The 16,575-nt window shown below is 41.8% G+C and overlaps 1 protein-coding gene and 1 pseudogene across 2 annotated transcripts in view; one reads left to right on the plus strand and one right to left on the minus strand.

The window, feature by feature from the left end:
• PDZD2 (PDZ domain containing 2) overlaps positions 1-5,783 on the minus strand; it is a 514,756-nt gene extending 508,973 nt beyond the window's left edge. For both annotated transcript variants that reach the window (XM_007487505.3, XM_007487504.3), the window contains exon 1: positions 5,405-5,783. The gene's annotated coding sequence lies outside the window, so the exon portion shown is untranslated. The remainder of the gene's footprint in view (positions 1-5,404) is intronic.
• Positions 5,784-6,243: 460 nt separating this feature from the next.
• LOC130458119 (40S ribosomal protein S15a-like) overlaps positions 6,244-16,575 on the plus strand; it is a 62,882-nt pseudogene continuing 52,550 nt past the window's right edge.

Consider the following 16,575-nt stretch of genomic DNA (forward strand, 5'->3'; position numbering starts at 1 on the left):
TTTTGTCTCTCCATATATGTTTATCTATATATCATCACTAGCTATGAGGTTTAAAAATTTCAGGTCATGGCAACTTCATTAGACTTTCTCCTGGAGGACTTAGAGGGGGCATCTTGATATGCTGAGATAGAATAACTAGGAGGTCAGTGCTATTATTATCCCTATTTATAGACAAGGAAAGAAAACAAAGTATTTAAGAAACCTATCCAAGGTCACAGAGCTAATAAGTATCTGAAGTAGGATTGGAACTCGAGTCTTCCTGATGCTGTCAGACATTCTGGACCACCTAATTATTGCTATTCTCCAGCTACTTTCCCACATATGCCCTTCATTCCACACAAACTCATCCTCTCCTCTTCAATCTGGTGCCAATGCCTGTCATTTCTGCCTTCATGCTATCTCACACATGCCTCCTCTCCTCTGACACTGCTATCACCCTGGTAAAAGCTCTCACCACCACATATGGGTCTACTGCAATGACCTTCTGGGTAGTCTGCCAGCCATCAGGCTTTCCCTACCTCTTCTACTCATCCTTCAAAGCACAGGATCAATCATGTCACACTCATACACACACACACACACACACACACTCCAACTCAATAAACCCTGGTGGCTCCCTATCACCTCCAGGATCAAAGACAAAAATCTTGTTTGGCACTCAAAGTCCTTCTTAACCTGTTCCCCCTCCCCCTCCAATACTTTTCCAGATTTCTTTCTTTCTTTCTTTCTTTCTTTCTTTCTTTCTTTTTTTACTCAACATTATTTTACTTTTTTCTCTGTCAACCAAGAAGAATTTATTGAGCATCTCTGATAGTGGGAAAAAGTTTCCAGATTTCTTCCCTCTTCCACCCCACCATGTACTCTTCTTTTTTTCAACCCTCACCTTCTGTCTTAGAATTAATACTGTATATTGGGTCTAAAATAGAAGAGGAGTAAGGGGCTAGGCAATGGAGATTAAGTGACTTACCCAGGGTCACACAGCTAGGAAGTATCTGAGACCAGATTTAAACCTATACCATGTACTCTGTAGTCCAGTGACACTGGCTTCCTTGCTGTACTCAAACAAGACATTCCATCTCCTGATCTGGGCATCTTCACAGTCTGCCTCCTTCTCCTCCCTATTCCTGGAAGAGACGTCCTCCCCCTCCTCATCTCTGCCTCCTAGAGACCCTGACTTCCTTCAAGTCTCAGTTTTTTAAAAAAATCCTGCCTTCTACCTGGAAGCCATTCCCAATTCTCTTGAATTGTAGAGCTTTCCCTCTTGATTATTTCCAATTTATCCTGTATACAGTTTGTTAGTACATACTTATTTGCATGTTGTCTTCTCCATTTGATTAGGAGTTTCTTCAAGCCACAAATGTCATTTTACCTCTCTTTTGATCCTCGGCACTTAACATGGGGACGGGTAAGGCATTTAAAAAGTGTTTATGGCTAAGTGGACCATTTATCTGTCCCTGAACATGAATCGTACTTTCTCACTCTGTGCCTCTATTCAACCTGTTCAATCTATTCTGATATCTTCTCTCTCTTCCTTCCTAACCCCAATCCCCATTTTGGAATGTTGAAATCTACCTATCCTTCAAAATGAAATGCAGCAAGTCCTCTTGTAAGAGTTGCCTTACCCCACCCCCAGCTTACTATTTATTATATTTTGTATCCCCCTTATCAGCAATTCATCTGTAACTTATGGTTTTAGAGAACTGCCTAGGGCATTGATTAAGTGAATTGCCTATGGTCTTACTCCATCTAAAGTCATTAATTCTTTCTGAGAAAACACTATGTTAGGTGAAATGAAATTACAAGGGGCAATTGGTTTCACTGGAACAATGTCACATTATAAATGGGTGATTGGTCAAGTGACATTTTAGCACATGGTTCGGTAGGGTTTTATGACATTTTTGTGGGGCTTGGTCATAATGTATTATTGGCTTTACTGCAAAACATTGGTCAGATTAATGATATGTGAGTTACATCTATAAATTGTATTTATTTGGAGGATCAAAGATTTAGAGCTGAGAAGGGAGCATAGAGGATATCTAATCCAATTCCCTACCCTACCCCTATCTCCCACTCAGCTCCAGGAGACTCAAGATCACTGGAGTAGTAAAATTCAGAGCCCAGGTGTCAAAATCAAGACTAACTGGGCCACCCTTTTAGTTCCAGTTCAATGTTGGGATGAAATGAGGTATTCACAAATCACTGAACCTTTACAAAATAAAGTTTACTTTACCTTAATAGAGAAAGAATATGCAACCAGGATTTAGGGGGTCTATCCTCCCCACAAACATATTACCCTAGCCAACAGCAAAGATTCCACTGGGCACCTAATTTTTGCAAAAAAATTATAATGGAAAAAGTTGTTGAAGATCACACAACCCAAACACAGACTAGACAACACATCAGTGATCCCACAAATACTTCCTCCCAGTCATCCCACAGTTTGGGATATAGGGTTATAAGAAGACCTGTATATAGTTATATATAGTTGCTCTGTATATGGCCCTTGGTCTCCATCTAGAAATGTTTTGTCGGTGGGATACTGGGATGACTTGAGTGGTCTTAGGCATCGCTCAAGTCTGAGAGTCCCAGAAGCCACAGGGTTGGCATTTTTTTAAATCCCTGTAGCTGACCAAAAAACAGGAAAGCCAACAGGGAAGTGTAACAGGGAAGCCAAAGATAATCAGACCCCAAGGGCAGCTTTGTTCTGAGCCTACCCCATGTTAGCATGGATGGCACAGAGGAAAGTTGAACCAGAGAAGCTGAGGCCAGTCAGGTTCCAGGAATAGCTTTGTCTTAGTATAGTCCCCTCATCTTGTGGGTGGGAATGAAAGAAGTTGTGTCAGTGAAATACTGGCACTAGCACTACCACACAAGCTTTGAATCTAGGCCCTCTTGACTCCAAAACTTGTTCTCTCTTCTCTATACCACATTATTCATTATATCTGTCTCCCTTACTAGACTATAAACTCCTTAACTAGCAGCTGTGATAAAGTAGAAAGAACACAGAATTGAGTAGGTCTTCTCTGCCACTAATTCAATGGATGTATGTGACCTTCAGCAAATCACCTCGATCTCTCTAGAACTAGATGATCATTAAGGTCCTTTCTAGGACTAATGTTCTATGGTTCTAGGTTCTCTATACTATCCATGGTACCTTGTACCAAATCTTCCATATGGAGGATATTCAAATATTTCTTGAATGAGGGAGTGCCCAGAAGATTTGTTTAATTATGAAGCCCTTCTAATATATTTATAATAGAATATGTGCTATTAAAGTTCCATTTAATCACTTTAAAGAAATATTTATCTGGCAAGGTACAGGTACAGTCTCCCCAGACTCACTTCTCACCTTCACTCTCTGCTTCTTAAACACATATTACCCTAGTTGTTAGCAAAAGCTCCACTGGGTGCCTATTTATTTTAATTACAGTGGAAAATGTTGATGAGGACCCCACAACATATCACCAGGACATTACATCAGTTATTCCCTCAAATACCTAATCCCAAATAGTCATTCAACAATTTATGATTAGGTTATAGGAAGATGCAGTAAAGGCCTCTGGTTGGCTTGAAACTGCCTGAAAATGCCACATTTTATAAGCCTTAAAATGCCATTCCAATGCAAAGTCACTATCATTATGGGAATAGTGATCATTTCCTCTGGGGCTAAAATACTGCTAGAAAAATAAGCTCAAGTTCTAGTTCTGATGGGCAGATTCCCAAACCACAAAGTCCAGGAAAGTAGCGCCAACCTATCCACCCAGGTACTAGTGACTCAAAGCCACAGTGTCTTGGTGTGGAGGAGGTAAAAGCTGTTGATCATCTTTTGCAGCCTTGTCACAAATCACACTAGCTCTGTGACAGTAGTGACAATAGCTTTGTCATCAAATTTGAAGGACTTTTTTTCCTTTTTTGTCATTGAGGAATAACCTCTGATAGTAAAGGAAGCAAAAAGTGCTCTTTTACACACATACTTTCTCACTCACACTCTCATCTCTCTCACTCACCTCTCTCACTCTCTCTCTCTCTCTCTCTCTCTCTCTCTCTCTCTCTCTCTCTCTCTCTCTCTCTCTCTCTCTCTCTCTCTCTGTGTGTGTGTGTGTGTGTATGTGTCTCCCTTCTTTCCTCCCGCTCTCACCTCACCCCCCCAAGACGAAGGGAGGCCAAATAAATTGTTCATCACAGACGATTTAAGAACCCCGGGTGCCCTCCAAAGTAGATGTGCATGATTGTGTCTGTAAAGTGACTAGTAACAAACCTTAAACCTTGTCACCACACGTGTTTCCTTCATCAAGGTACTTGTGCTATAATACCAGCCAGGAATTGCTGCTGAGAATCAGGGTCTTGGCATCTCCCCTCCCCCATCACCGACTGATCCAGCAGAGTTCTGACTGGCTTTCAAAGCAAGGAGAGTTGGGGGGGGGGGGGGGGTCGAGCAGAGTAAAGACCCAATCCTAGATCTCTGAGCCTTGGAAGTTTGGATGGGTGAAGAGCCCAGGCTGCTGAAGGAATTGTGGGTGACATGTACACTGCCCAGATGCCCTTATCAACACATTCCCCACCACCCCCTGACAGGTTTCAATGAACTTCCACACTCAGCCTAACAACCCAGAAGTATGCACCTTCCTGGGCTCTCTTTTCCCTTTACTCTGTTTTGGGTGTATCCCCAGCCTGGAAGAGGCACCTTTCTTTACTCATATCCTTCTACTTTTGTGGGCTCCTCTGCAGAGGCGTGCGCTGACTTTCCTCCACCCACCCACCCCTCCACATCTGCACCGCTTCCCTAGAGGATGAAAAATGCAGTAAAAGGGGGCTCTTTAGCTTGAAGGTCCCACTCCCCACTGTATCACCTGCAGCTAAAGTCTTGGACAGCTGGAGCTCTAAGGAAGTGCTCAAAGGGTAGACCCTTTTTGCGGGCTCCAAGGATTCCTGGTTGTCTTAGAGGGGAACATTAAGGGACAGACTCGCTGCAAATCTTATTCGCCCTTTTCGTCCTCCCATAGGCCAAGTTCTTTAAAATCAGAATAGCAGCTGGAGGAGTTTGAGCCTTCCGAGTTGGAAGATCTCCCCTTTGGCGCCCCCATCCAGCGGCCAACCCTGAACCCCGCCTTCTCTAGGACTGGGCTTGGGTTCTCCCTTTTCCAGAGCATCCAGCTCCCTGGTGCAAAGTCTGGGAATCAACTGGCCCGTCTGAGTCTGGTCCCGGGGCTAGCCGGAAAAACTTTCCCGGGAAGTGGGGCGATAGGCGCCGCAGCCTCGGACTGAGCAGAGGTGCACATCTGTATACGAATCGCCCGGTGAAAAGGACCCTGTCCCCTTGCCCTCCTCCCCTCTCCCTCTGCCCAACGCGGTCCCAAAACCTGGGATTGGGGAGCAGACGAGAAGGGGACGGGGGTCTGTTCACCTGCCCGCCGCACGCTCCTGCTCCGGCTCCTCCAACGAGGTGAGGCCCGCCGAGGTACGGACTCCGGGCTCCCCGAGATGTTGCAGCTGCTCTTGTTGCTGCTGCTGCCGCTGCTGCCGCCGCTGCCGCCGCTGCCGCTGCTACCGCCGCCGCCGCCGCCGCCGCCGCCCCTGCGGTGCCGGTGCTGAGCTGACTACCACCGGGGGGCCGCCCAGAGCAGCCCCGGCTGCCTCTACTCCAAGCTCTCTTTAACTCTAGTAGCCCACGGCTGCACACCTAGCACCCTGACGGGCGTAGAAAAAGCCGAGGTTTGGAGACCCGAACCTCCTCTAGCGGCAATCCCAGCCCCAGAGAGCTCCCGACTCCCCGAGCCTCTTAGGGTGGGCGGGGATTCCCTCCCAGCCAGCCTCCGGACGAACCTAGGGGCGGGGACTCCCTCCCAGCGAGTGACCCAGCTGAGGGCGGGGATTCCCCAGTGCCGGTGACAGAATGGGCGGGGATTCCCCCTCTCGGCGGGCGGGGTGGGCGGGGCCTGTAAAGGAGTGACAACGCCCCCACCGGGCATCCTCCCGCCTGCAGCACCGGGCTTCCTTCGGGCAAGTGGGGTTGGGGGGCTAAAAAGAGTCGAAGCCTGGGGTTCCCAGGAATGTGAACCCTAGTGTAACCATGCCAGGCGTCACAGCTGTTTAATAAAGGAGATAATCACCTCCTCTCGCAGCTGTAAGCTGTGAAATGTGTCTCCTTAAATCTGCTAAAGTAAAGCCCCCGGGGGGCTGAGTCACAGCGTGAGTTCATCCTCCTGGCGCAAGGAATGAAGGGCGAGGGGAGGTGGAGTGCTAATGCCTGGCTCCGTGGGGCCTGCCAGTTATTTGGATACCAGAGCCCCGAGCCTCACCTTCCAGGACAGGGGTGTGGAGAGCGGGCAGGAAAGGCGAGCTCCTTTAACAAGGATTTGTTAAGAAAACCTTTCAATATCTTGTGTTCCCTTCTTGCCCTTTTTCCTACAAGGGTGAATATTAATAAAACCATATCAAGGATATGGCCTCAAGTTTTCTTTACTTGAAAATAAAAACATATGGATGGGGGGCAGCTAGGTTGCTCAGTGGATAGAGAGCCAGACCTAGAGATGGGAAGGTCTTGAGGTTCAAATCCGACCTCAGACACTTCCCAGCTGTGTGTAAGTCCCTTAACCCCCATTAGCCTAGCCTTTACCGCTCTTCCACCTTGGAGCCAATACACAATATTGACTCTAAGATGGAAGGTAAGGGTTTAAACAAAAATATATGGATTTTTTTTTTTGCAAGTGTTAACTCTGGTTAGGTATTAAAACGCATTGTCTATTTGTTTGTTTATTTATTTTAAAACCCTTATCTTCTGTCTTGGTCATGATAATAAATGTTGGTTCCAAAGCAGAAGAGCCCAGGGTGACACTGCTAGGGAATGTTCAAATCACATTTGAACCCAAGATCTCCCATCTCCAGGTCTGGCTTTCTATTCACCTAGCTGTCCCTGTTTGTTTATTTATTTTTAAATGTTTTATCTTTGTTTTATTTAAATAATAAATTTCTACATACATTTTCCAAAGTTATAGGATTCATGTTGTCTTCCTACCCTCTTCCCTACTCTCTGAGTTGACAAGAAATTCAATCTAGTTTATACATGTATTATCATGCAACCCTTTATTTACTTTACAAATCCCAGGGTTATGAATGGTTTTTTAACTTTTTTAAGTCCAATATGTTGTTTTGGGGTTGGGAGGCCCCTTGGATAGAGGTCTGGCCCTTAGAGTAAAGAAGATTGAGGCTTTTGTTCCACCTCTAAGGCTTACTGATTATAGCCCTAGGCAAGCACCCCTAGTTATCGCCTAAGACAACAGAGGTAGTATGATAGTAAGAGGAAAGTGTTGCTTTTAGGGTGAGAGGCCCTGGATTCAAATTTTTCCTCTGATAACACACTACTTATGTGACCTTGACCAAGTTGCAACCCTCAGCTTCAGTTTCCTCCTCAGTTAAATTAAGGGTTTGGAGTCTATGGCTCCTGAAGACCCTTCTGCAGGAGATCTATGATCTTATAACTAATAATTACAGAAGAGTTGCCCAACTGCATTGCAATAGCCTCCTGGTTTCTTGTCTCCAATTAATCTTCCACACATCGGTTAACTTCTTAATTTTGTACAGATCTACCTCACTTAAATCCAATTGATAAGGGAGTCAAGACATCACCCAATGATGTCACTAGTCCTTTTTGAAAAGAAGGATGAACAACAACTTCTTAATACACAGCTCTGATCAAGTCACTCCTCTACTCAGAAAACCTCAGCAGCTCACTTAACACAGTAGAAACCACCAATGAGGGTGTCCAGAGTATACTACAACTTACCTTTTCTACCACATCTCATGTTATTCTCAGTATATTATCCTTTCCCCAAAGCTTTTTACAACCTGGCCCCTTCCTACCTTTTCTAGATTGTCCACACCTAGCTTCCCTTTTTCTGGCACTCTTCTGTCCAGCCATGCTCATGCTCAGTGCACAGGGTAGTCAATCTTGCCCTCTCTTGTCCTCTATATTCCCTATTCCTCCTGCTTTCTTCCTGAAGTCTTTCCTAGTAGTTCCCCCCTCCCCGTTTCTAAAGCATCTTCTCTGTACCTTGCATTCATTTTGCATATATTGTATACACACTTTCATTATGAGTTGTCTCCCATGTTTGAATGTCAGATCGTTAAAGGCAGTCCCTAGCATATAGTAAGTACTTGATAAATACTTGATGATTGATTGATTCCTCCCAACCCCAGTTTCTATCTGTTGAAGTCCTTCCTTTATGAGGTCAATTTATATGCCACCTTCTCCATGAAGCCTTTCTTGATTTGACTACTGTAGGTGAAAGTGTTCTCTTCCCTCAAGAACTCCTCCTAGCAGGCAGCTAGGAGGCTCAGTGGTTTCAGAGCCAGGGTAGAGACTGGAGGTCCTGGATTCAAATATGATCTCAGATACTTCATAGCTACTTGACCCTGAGCAAGTCACTTAACCCCAGTTGCCTAGATCTTACAGCTCTCTTGCCTTGAAACCAATGCACAGTATTGATTCTAAGACAGAAGGTGAGGGTCTTTTAAAATTTCTCATTATACTTTAGCTCTCAATATTCCCACTGCATTCTACCATCTATGACATTTATTAGAATACATGTCTATCCTTCTTCAAGGCTTTAAGTTCCTTGAGAGTAAGGCCTGTGACAAAAACATCTTGTGTTGTCATTTTTCAGTTGTTTCAGTCACATCCCACTCCTCGTTGACATCATTTGGAGGGATTCTTTGGCAGAGATACTGGAGCGGTTTACCATTTCCTTCTCAGCTCATTTTACAGAGGAGGAAACTGAGACAAATAGGATTAAGTCACTTGCCCAGAGTCATACAGGTAGGAACTATCTGAGGACAATTTTGAATTCAGGAAAATAAGTCTTCTTGGTTCCAAGCCCAATACTCTATCTACTATGCCTCCTAGTTGGCCTTGTCCCAAGTATCAAAGTATACCAAATATTTCAGCAAATGTTATAGTGAATCACAACTTCTGCAGGAAAAAATGAGGTGGAGAATATTTTCAATGTAAGAGCATCTCAGTTTAGTAACAAAATCAGTCATAGAGTTCTTTCTTTCCTTTTGGGGAGCAAAAAACATGAATTTCTCCTATGGCCCATATAGAACTAACCAACACAAACCCATCATCACCTTCACACACAAAGGAATTGCAATTGAAAAGATGTTGTGTGCATTTTTATATGTTCTATATTGTTTGGTCCTCACAATGATCCTAGGCAGTTAATGCAAATATTCTTATGCCCATTCTACAGTTGGGGAAAGTCAACCAGAGTGAGTATGATTGGTCTGAAAACAGACAGTAACTAGGGAAGCAGGGACTTAAAGCACAGGTCTTTTTTTATTCTAAATCCAAATGTTCTTCCCATAGTTCCATTTCATGAAGTAAAGTTTCTGTCATTAATTGTTGGTTATCAGGACATTGATTAAATCCCACACCCTTGCTAGTTATATAGATGAGTGATAGGAGCCAATAAAATACCTTCTTGCATCCAGTAATGTATGGCTATTGCCTCTTTCCTTAAGAGGAAACAATGCTGTTTCTGCTGCCCTGTTTAAAACACCTCTAGCCTCAATCATTTCTCACCTAATATCACCTCGATTTTTTTTTTGCATCTCTTTGCATGCTAATAATAGCTCACCTCACTGGGGGTCAAGCAAGTATATGGAAATTGCTTTGCCCTTGGATTTTTCTTGATGGAGAAATCTAGTTCGCTAAAAGCATTCATTTTCCCGTGTCTGAAGATCAAACAGTGTCCTCTCCACAAGCCCAGTTGCACCCCAACACACTATACTTACAACAAATGCGTAACTTCCTACTTTGCTGAGAAGACTGGGGCCATCAAATGGGAACTTCCTTTTCTCTCCTCCTTAAAATCGAACAGCAGTCATCACCCTGGAGAAGGTGCCATACTTCTTTACAAAAACTAGTCATTGACCTTGGTTCTATTATCTCCCATCTCTGCTAGGTCCTTGCTCCGGGAAGTCTTTCTCTCTTCTGCCACTTCTTTAATCTCACCCTCCCCTCTGGGGTCTTCTCCTCTGCCTACAAACAAACTTGGGTCCCCTAATCCTCAAACGCAAATGAACCACTTTCTCCAGCTCTTTACTTCTGTTTACTTCCAGTTCCCCATCTGTAAAATGGGGATATTAATAACACCTACTTTGAAGGGTTGTTGTGAGGATCAAATGAGATAATAATCACACTTCCCACAGTAAGCACCATATATGTTAGTTATTTATTGTTAGTGCAGGGCAGCTAGGTGGTGAAGTGGATAAAGTGCTCGACATGGAGTTAGGGAAGCTCATCTCTCTGAATCCAAATCTGGCTTCTGACAGGTACTAGCTGTGTGACCCTGGGCAAGTTACTTACCCATGAGCCTCCAGTGCCTTTGTCAAGAAAATCCCAAATGGGGTCACAAAGAGTCAGACATGACTGAAAAAAAATAACTGAATGACATTTATTATTATTATTGTCATCATTATTAGCAGCAACAGCATCTTTCATAAATCAGTCTCTCTCCTCCCATTTTAGACCGTGAGTTCTTTAAGACTATTTGTCATTATTTCCTCAGTGCTTTACAATACCTGGCACATGGTAGATGCTTTAGAATACTAGTTGCTTGAATGGCTCATTCAAATTTGTTGAAAAAGTTTTCTAAATAAGTTCTCTAAAACACTTCCTGTATCCTCCCCACTCGTGGTCCCCTTTCATCTCCTTCCTTATTTTGCTCCCCACTATCCTCTGAAGACTCTCACTAAGCCGCCGCATCACAAAATCCAATGTTCTTTGTCAGTCCTCGCTGGATCCTTGGCCTCTCTGGAGCATGCTTGACACTATCGACGACTTCCCCTTCTGGATGTTTCCATGTTTGGCTTCACATAGAACAGAGTGACCTAGTTTTCATCTCACCTTTCCAACTGTTCCTTCTCTTGCTCTCTCTTGCTTCCAGGATCAATTACACAGTGTTCCATTTGGTATTTAAAGCCCTTTTTACACCCTGCTTCCAGCCTACCTTTCCAGACTTCTGTAATACTCCTTTCCACTTGCTTTATGGTTCACCCAAACAGCCTTGCCATTATTCACACATACCATTCCATCTCCTTTCTTCACATCTTTGCAGGGGCTATCTGTCCCCCCATACCTAGGATGCAGCTCCCCCCACTAACCCATTAACCTTTGCCTTTTGGAATCCTTGACTTGCTTCAAAACTCAGTTCAAGGCCATCTCTTCTGTATATAGGGCAGTTTTAAGCATAAGAAGTTGAAGGATTAGAACTCGAATCTTCGTGATGCTGTCAGACATTCTGGACCACCTAATTATTGCTATTCTCCAGCTACTTTCCCACATATGCCCTTCATTCCACACAAACTCATCCTCTCCTCTTCAATCTGGTGCCAGTGCCTGTCATTTCTGCCTTCATGCTATCTCACACATGCCTCCTCTCCTCTGACACTGCTATCACCCTGGTAAAAGCTCTTACCACCACATATGGGTCTACTGCAATGACCTTCTGGGTAGTCTGCCAGCCATCAGGCTTTCCCTACCTCTTCTACTCATCCTTCAAAGCACAGGATCAATCATGTCACACTCATACACACACACTCCAACTCAATAAACCCTGGTGGCTCCCTATCACCTCCAGGATCAAAGACAAAATCTTGTTTGGCACTCAAAGTCCTTCTTAACCTGTTCCCCCTCCCCCTCCAACACCTTTCCAGATTTCTTTCTTTCTTTTTTTTTTACTCAACATTATTTTATTTTTTTCTCTGTCAACCAAGAAGAATTTATTGAGCATCTCTGTGGAAAGAAGTTTCCAGATTTCTTACCCCTTCCATCCCACCATGTACTCTTCCTTTTTTCAGCCCTCACCTTCTGTCTTAGAATTAATACTGTATATTGGGTCTAAAATAGAAGAGGAGTAAGGGGCTAGGCAATGGAGATTAAGTGACTTGCCTAGGGTCACACAGCTAGGAAGTATCTGAGGCCAGATTTAAACCCATACCATGTACTCTGTAGTCCAATGACACTGACTTCCTTGCTGTACTCAAACAAGACATTCCATCTCCTGGATCTGGGCATCTTCACTCCTCCTCCAGCTTGTCTCTCCAGGGCCCAACATATTTCTTTGTACACATTTTGTATCTAATCATTTGTATATAAGTTGTTTCACTCAATACACTAGGAGGGTACCTACTCCCCCTTCACCCCCAGTTTTCCATTTCCCGATTTAAGAGTTGTATTTCTGCAGTTCTGTGGAACTTATGAAAAAGTATGCTGATCATCTCCAGAGGAAGAAGCAATGCAGATGGAAGCATATGATTTATCGCTTATTTATTCAGGTAGTGTTTGTGGGGTTTGGTTTTATAAGATTAATCACTTAAAAATGAATGGTAGATATGGAAATATGTTTTGCATGATAATACATATATAACGCAGATAAAATTACTTGCCAGCTCCTGAAGGGGGAAGGGAAGGAGGGAGGGAGACAATTTGGATCATATAAATTCAGAAATTTTATGTGAAATTTTGTTATTATGAATAACACTTAAAAAAATAAAAATAAACAATTGTATTCCTAAATAAGTTGTGGCATGTGATTATGATAAGAAATGATGGGCAAATTAATTTTTAAAAAACCATGGGAAGAGAGGCATCTAGGTGGCTTAGTGGATAGAGAGCCAAACCTGGAGATGAGAGGTTCTGGGTTCAAATTTGGCCTCAGACACTTGCTAGCTATGTGATCCTGTGCAAGTTACTTAATCCCAATTAACTAGGTCTTGCTGCTTTTATCCCCTAGAAGTGACACTGTGTCTTCTCTAAAACAGAAGGTAAAAGTTTAAAAAAAGAACCATGGGAAGATCTACATGAAAGTATGAAAGTGAAAAGAGCAAACAAGACAACACTCTGTAAAGCTAGAGAAATATTGTGAAGAATGACTTGTGAACATCTACCTCCAGAGGAAGAACTACTAAATGGAAATATGAAAGATATAGTTAAATATACATTTTTTTCTTTTGTCAAATGATGCTTCTCCAATCCAGGGGTGGGGAGGGACAGAGAGAGTTACTTGGGAATTTTAATGTAACCAACAAACAGAAGAAGAAGGAGGAGGAGGAGGAGGAAGAGCAGGAGGAAAGAAGAAGGAGGAGAAAGAAGAAGAAGAGAAGAGAAGAAGAAGAAGAAGAAGAAGAAGAAGAAGAAGAAGAAGAAGAAGAAGAAGAAGAAGAAGGAAGAAGAAGAAGAAGAAAGAAGAAGAAGGAAGAAGAAGGAAGAAGAAGAAGAAGAAGAAGAAGAAGAAGAAGAGAAGAAGAAGAAGAAGAAGAAGAAGAAGAAGAAGAAGAAGAAGAAGAAGAAGAAAGAAGAAGAATGAAGAAGAAGAAGAAGAAGAAGAAGAAGAAGAAGAAGAAGAGAAGAAGAAGAAGAAGAAGAAGAAGAAGAAGAAGAAGAAGAAGAAGAAGAAGAAGAAGAAGAAGAAGAAGAAGAAGAAGAAGAAGAAGAAGAAGAAGAAGAAGAAGAAGAAGAAGAAGAAGAAGAACTACCATCAAAACAGTGGACTTCCCTGTGGTTCCCATTCATTAAACCTCTGACTTCGCAGACTATAACTACCTTCCATGTCCTCCCTCAACCAAAAAGGGATGCCTTCTACATTCGACTACAAGCTTCTTTTTTTTTTCCGATTACAAGCTTCTTAAAGGCTTCTTGTTTTGGTTTTGACTTTCTATCCTCAGTGCTTAGCACCAAGTCTGACATATATCACTTGCTTAATAATTACTTTTTGATTGATTTATGAATCAATTTCTGACTCTTTATCCTATTTCCAGTCCCTTCAGGTGGCTGTTCTCCACATACTGGTCTTTGGGTTTTTTTTCCTTCTCTCTACGTCCTCTCCTTTGACAATCTCACCCCCACTCCCTTTAGATACCACTTCTATAAAGATAATTTCTTTTTTTTTGGTTTAAGATATATTTTTAAGATTTTGTTTGATATTTTATTTTCCCAATTACATGTAATAAAAATTTTCAATATTTTGAAATTTGTAATATATTATATGTTATATAATATGTTACACATAATACATAATATAACAATATTTCCAAAATTATAAGATTCAAATTGTCTCCCTCCCTCCCTTCTCTCCCCTTCTCAGAGACAGTAAGTAGTTTGATCTGGGATATACATGTATAAGCATATAAAACATACTTCCATATTGGTCATTGTTATAAGAGAATACTCATATAAAACCAAAACCCCCAAATAAAGACATAAATAAACTAATGTGAAAAACCATATGCTTTCATCTCCATTCCAACTACGACAGTTCTTTCTCTGGTGGTAGACAGTATTCTTTGTCATAAGTCCTTATAAAAGATGACTTCTCAAGTCAATATCTCTAACTTTGACATTTCTTCTAGGTTCCACAACTGAATCTCTGAATTTCTCTGGGAAATAACTATTCAGATATGCCATTAGCATTTCAAATTCAGCTACACAAAACCAAACAGTATCTTTCCTTCTAAAACTAGACATCCTCCGGATTTCACTCTATTAGCAATAATACCATTCATTCAAGTCTCCCATGTTTTAAGCCTTCATTGATTGGTAGTAAAGAGTAAATGAGTATAAACTCACATGGTCCACTATGTCTCACTGGCTCTACACCGGACTATGTTTCTATCCCAACTAGGCAGCTATCCTGGTCATCTGCCCAGATGCCACCTAAGTTTGTTCTCCATTCATCTTTTGCTCTGGGCACAGTAATTAAATTAATACTATTCTACCATTGTTCCTTGATCAGTTCACCCAATCCTATGTCTCCCCAGAGAAAAATTCCTTTTCCTAGACACCATTCTACTCTGCATTGTCTCTGTTCCTTAGAATGTAAGCTCCTTGAAAGTAGGAATTGTTCCATTCCACCAAAGGGAGCCTGGTGAAGAAATTTACCTGGATGCTTGAGTAAAAAAAAGAGGGAAATAATAATATCTTATAAAAATAGCCTTTTTATATTAGGTCAGATTATGAAGAACTTTAAAAGTCAAATAATGGAATTTATGTTTACCCTTACAGGTAACAGGCAGCCTATAGAGTTTATAGAGTAAAGGAGTAACATGGTCAAATCTGAGATTTGGAACTCTGTAGCAGATGGATTAGATAGTTGTCATATAGGATGGCTGAGGGGAGAAAGAGTAATATTTGGGATACTATGGTTATGTAAAAAAACCAGAAAATATCAATAAAAACTTAGAAATAATTTTTTTAAATTTCCATGAGATTGTAACTTGGCAAAAAGCAAATACCGTCAAATGATGAGGCTGGAAGCCATTGTGCTTATGAGTTGAGAAGAGACTGAGTGGCAAAAAAGTAGAGATAACAAGTAGAGATCATTTTCTTTAGGAATTTTGGCCCAGAAAAGGAAGACAAATATAATGCAATAGCTTGAGGACAGTAATATCTAGAGAAGGGTTGTTTTTTTTTTTTTAATGGAGGAGACTTGGACATATTTAAAGAAAGTAGGGAAGGAACCACTAAGAAAAAACTAATGATTACAGAGAGAAGGGGTATGATAGAAAGATGACAGAAGAAAATGGGATGGGATAGAATCAAGGGCATGTGAAGAGAAGTTGACCTTGTTAAGGAGAAGAATCATCTCAGAGACTAGAAGAAAGTGGAAGATACTATCAAGGGATGAGAGGAGATTGAGAATAAGGAGAATGGGAGAAGGAAGAACTTTCATATAGGTGCCTCTTTCTAATCTTAATTCTACCACCCTAGAATAAGCCATCATTACCACCAAACTGGACTGTTGCAGTAGACTCATAATGGGTCTTTCTAGCTTTACTCTTTCCTAACACTAATCCATCTCCCATACATTTGCTAGACTTACTTCCTTTAATGATCTAGCCATATTTTGGGCATTGAGGTGGTACAGTGGACAGAACACCAGACCTGGAGTCAAGAAGACATCTTCTTGAGCTCAAATCTGGCTTAAGACACTTACTAGCTGTGTGATCTGTGCAAGTCATGTAGCTATGCCTCAATTTCTCATCTGTAAAATAAGCTTGAGGAGGAAATGGCAAGCCATTCCCGGATCTTTTCTAAGAAAACTCCAAGACTTATGAGAAAGAATGCTATCCACATCCAGAGAAAGAACTGTGGAAGTAGAAACACAGAAGAAAAACAACTGCTTGATCATATGGTTCAATGGAGATATGATTGAGAATGTAGACTCTAAATGATCACCCTAATGCAAACATTAACAACATGGAAATAGGTCTTGATCAATGACACATGTAAAACCCAGTGGAATTGCTCCTTGGCTACAGGAGGGGTGGGTGAGAGGAGGGGAGGGAAAGAACATGATTCATATAACCATGGAAAAATATTCTAAATTTATTAATTAAATAAATAAACTTTAAAAACAAACAAACAAAAACAAATGAAGAGTTGGACATGACTGAAATGTCTAAACAACAATAAAAAGTCATTCTCGCTCCTGTGCTCAAAAAATCTTCATTGATTATTACCTATCAAGAACATTAATTAAAAAAAAGAACATTAAACTTGCTTTATTTGGTACTTTA

Source organism: Monodelphis domestica, chromosome 3 (genome assembly GCF_027887165.1).
Source record: "Monodelphis domestica isolate mMonDom1 chromosome 3, mMonDom1.pri, whole genome shotgun sequence".
Classification (NCBI taxonomy): domain Eukaryota; kingdom Metazoa; phylum Chordata; class Mammalia; order Didelphimorphia; family Didelphidae; genus Monodelphis; species Monodelphis domestica.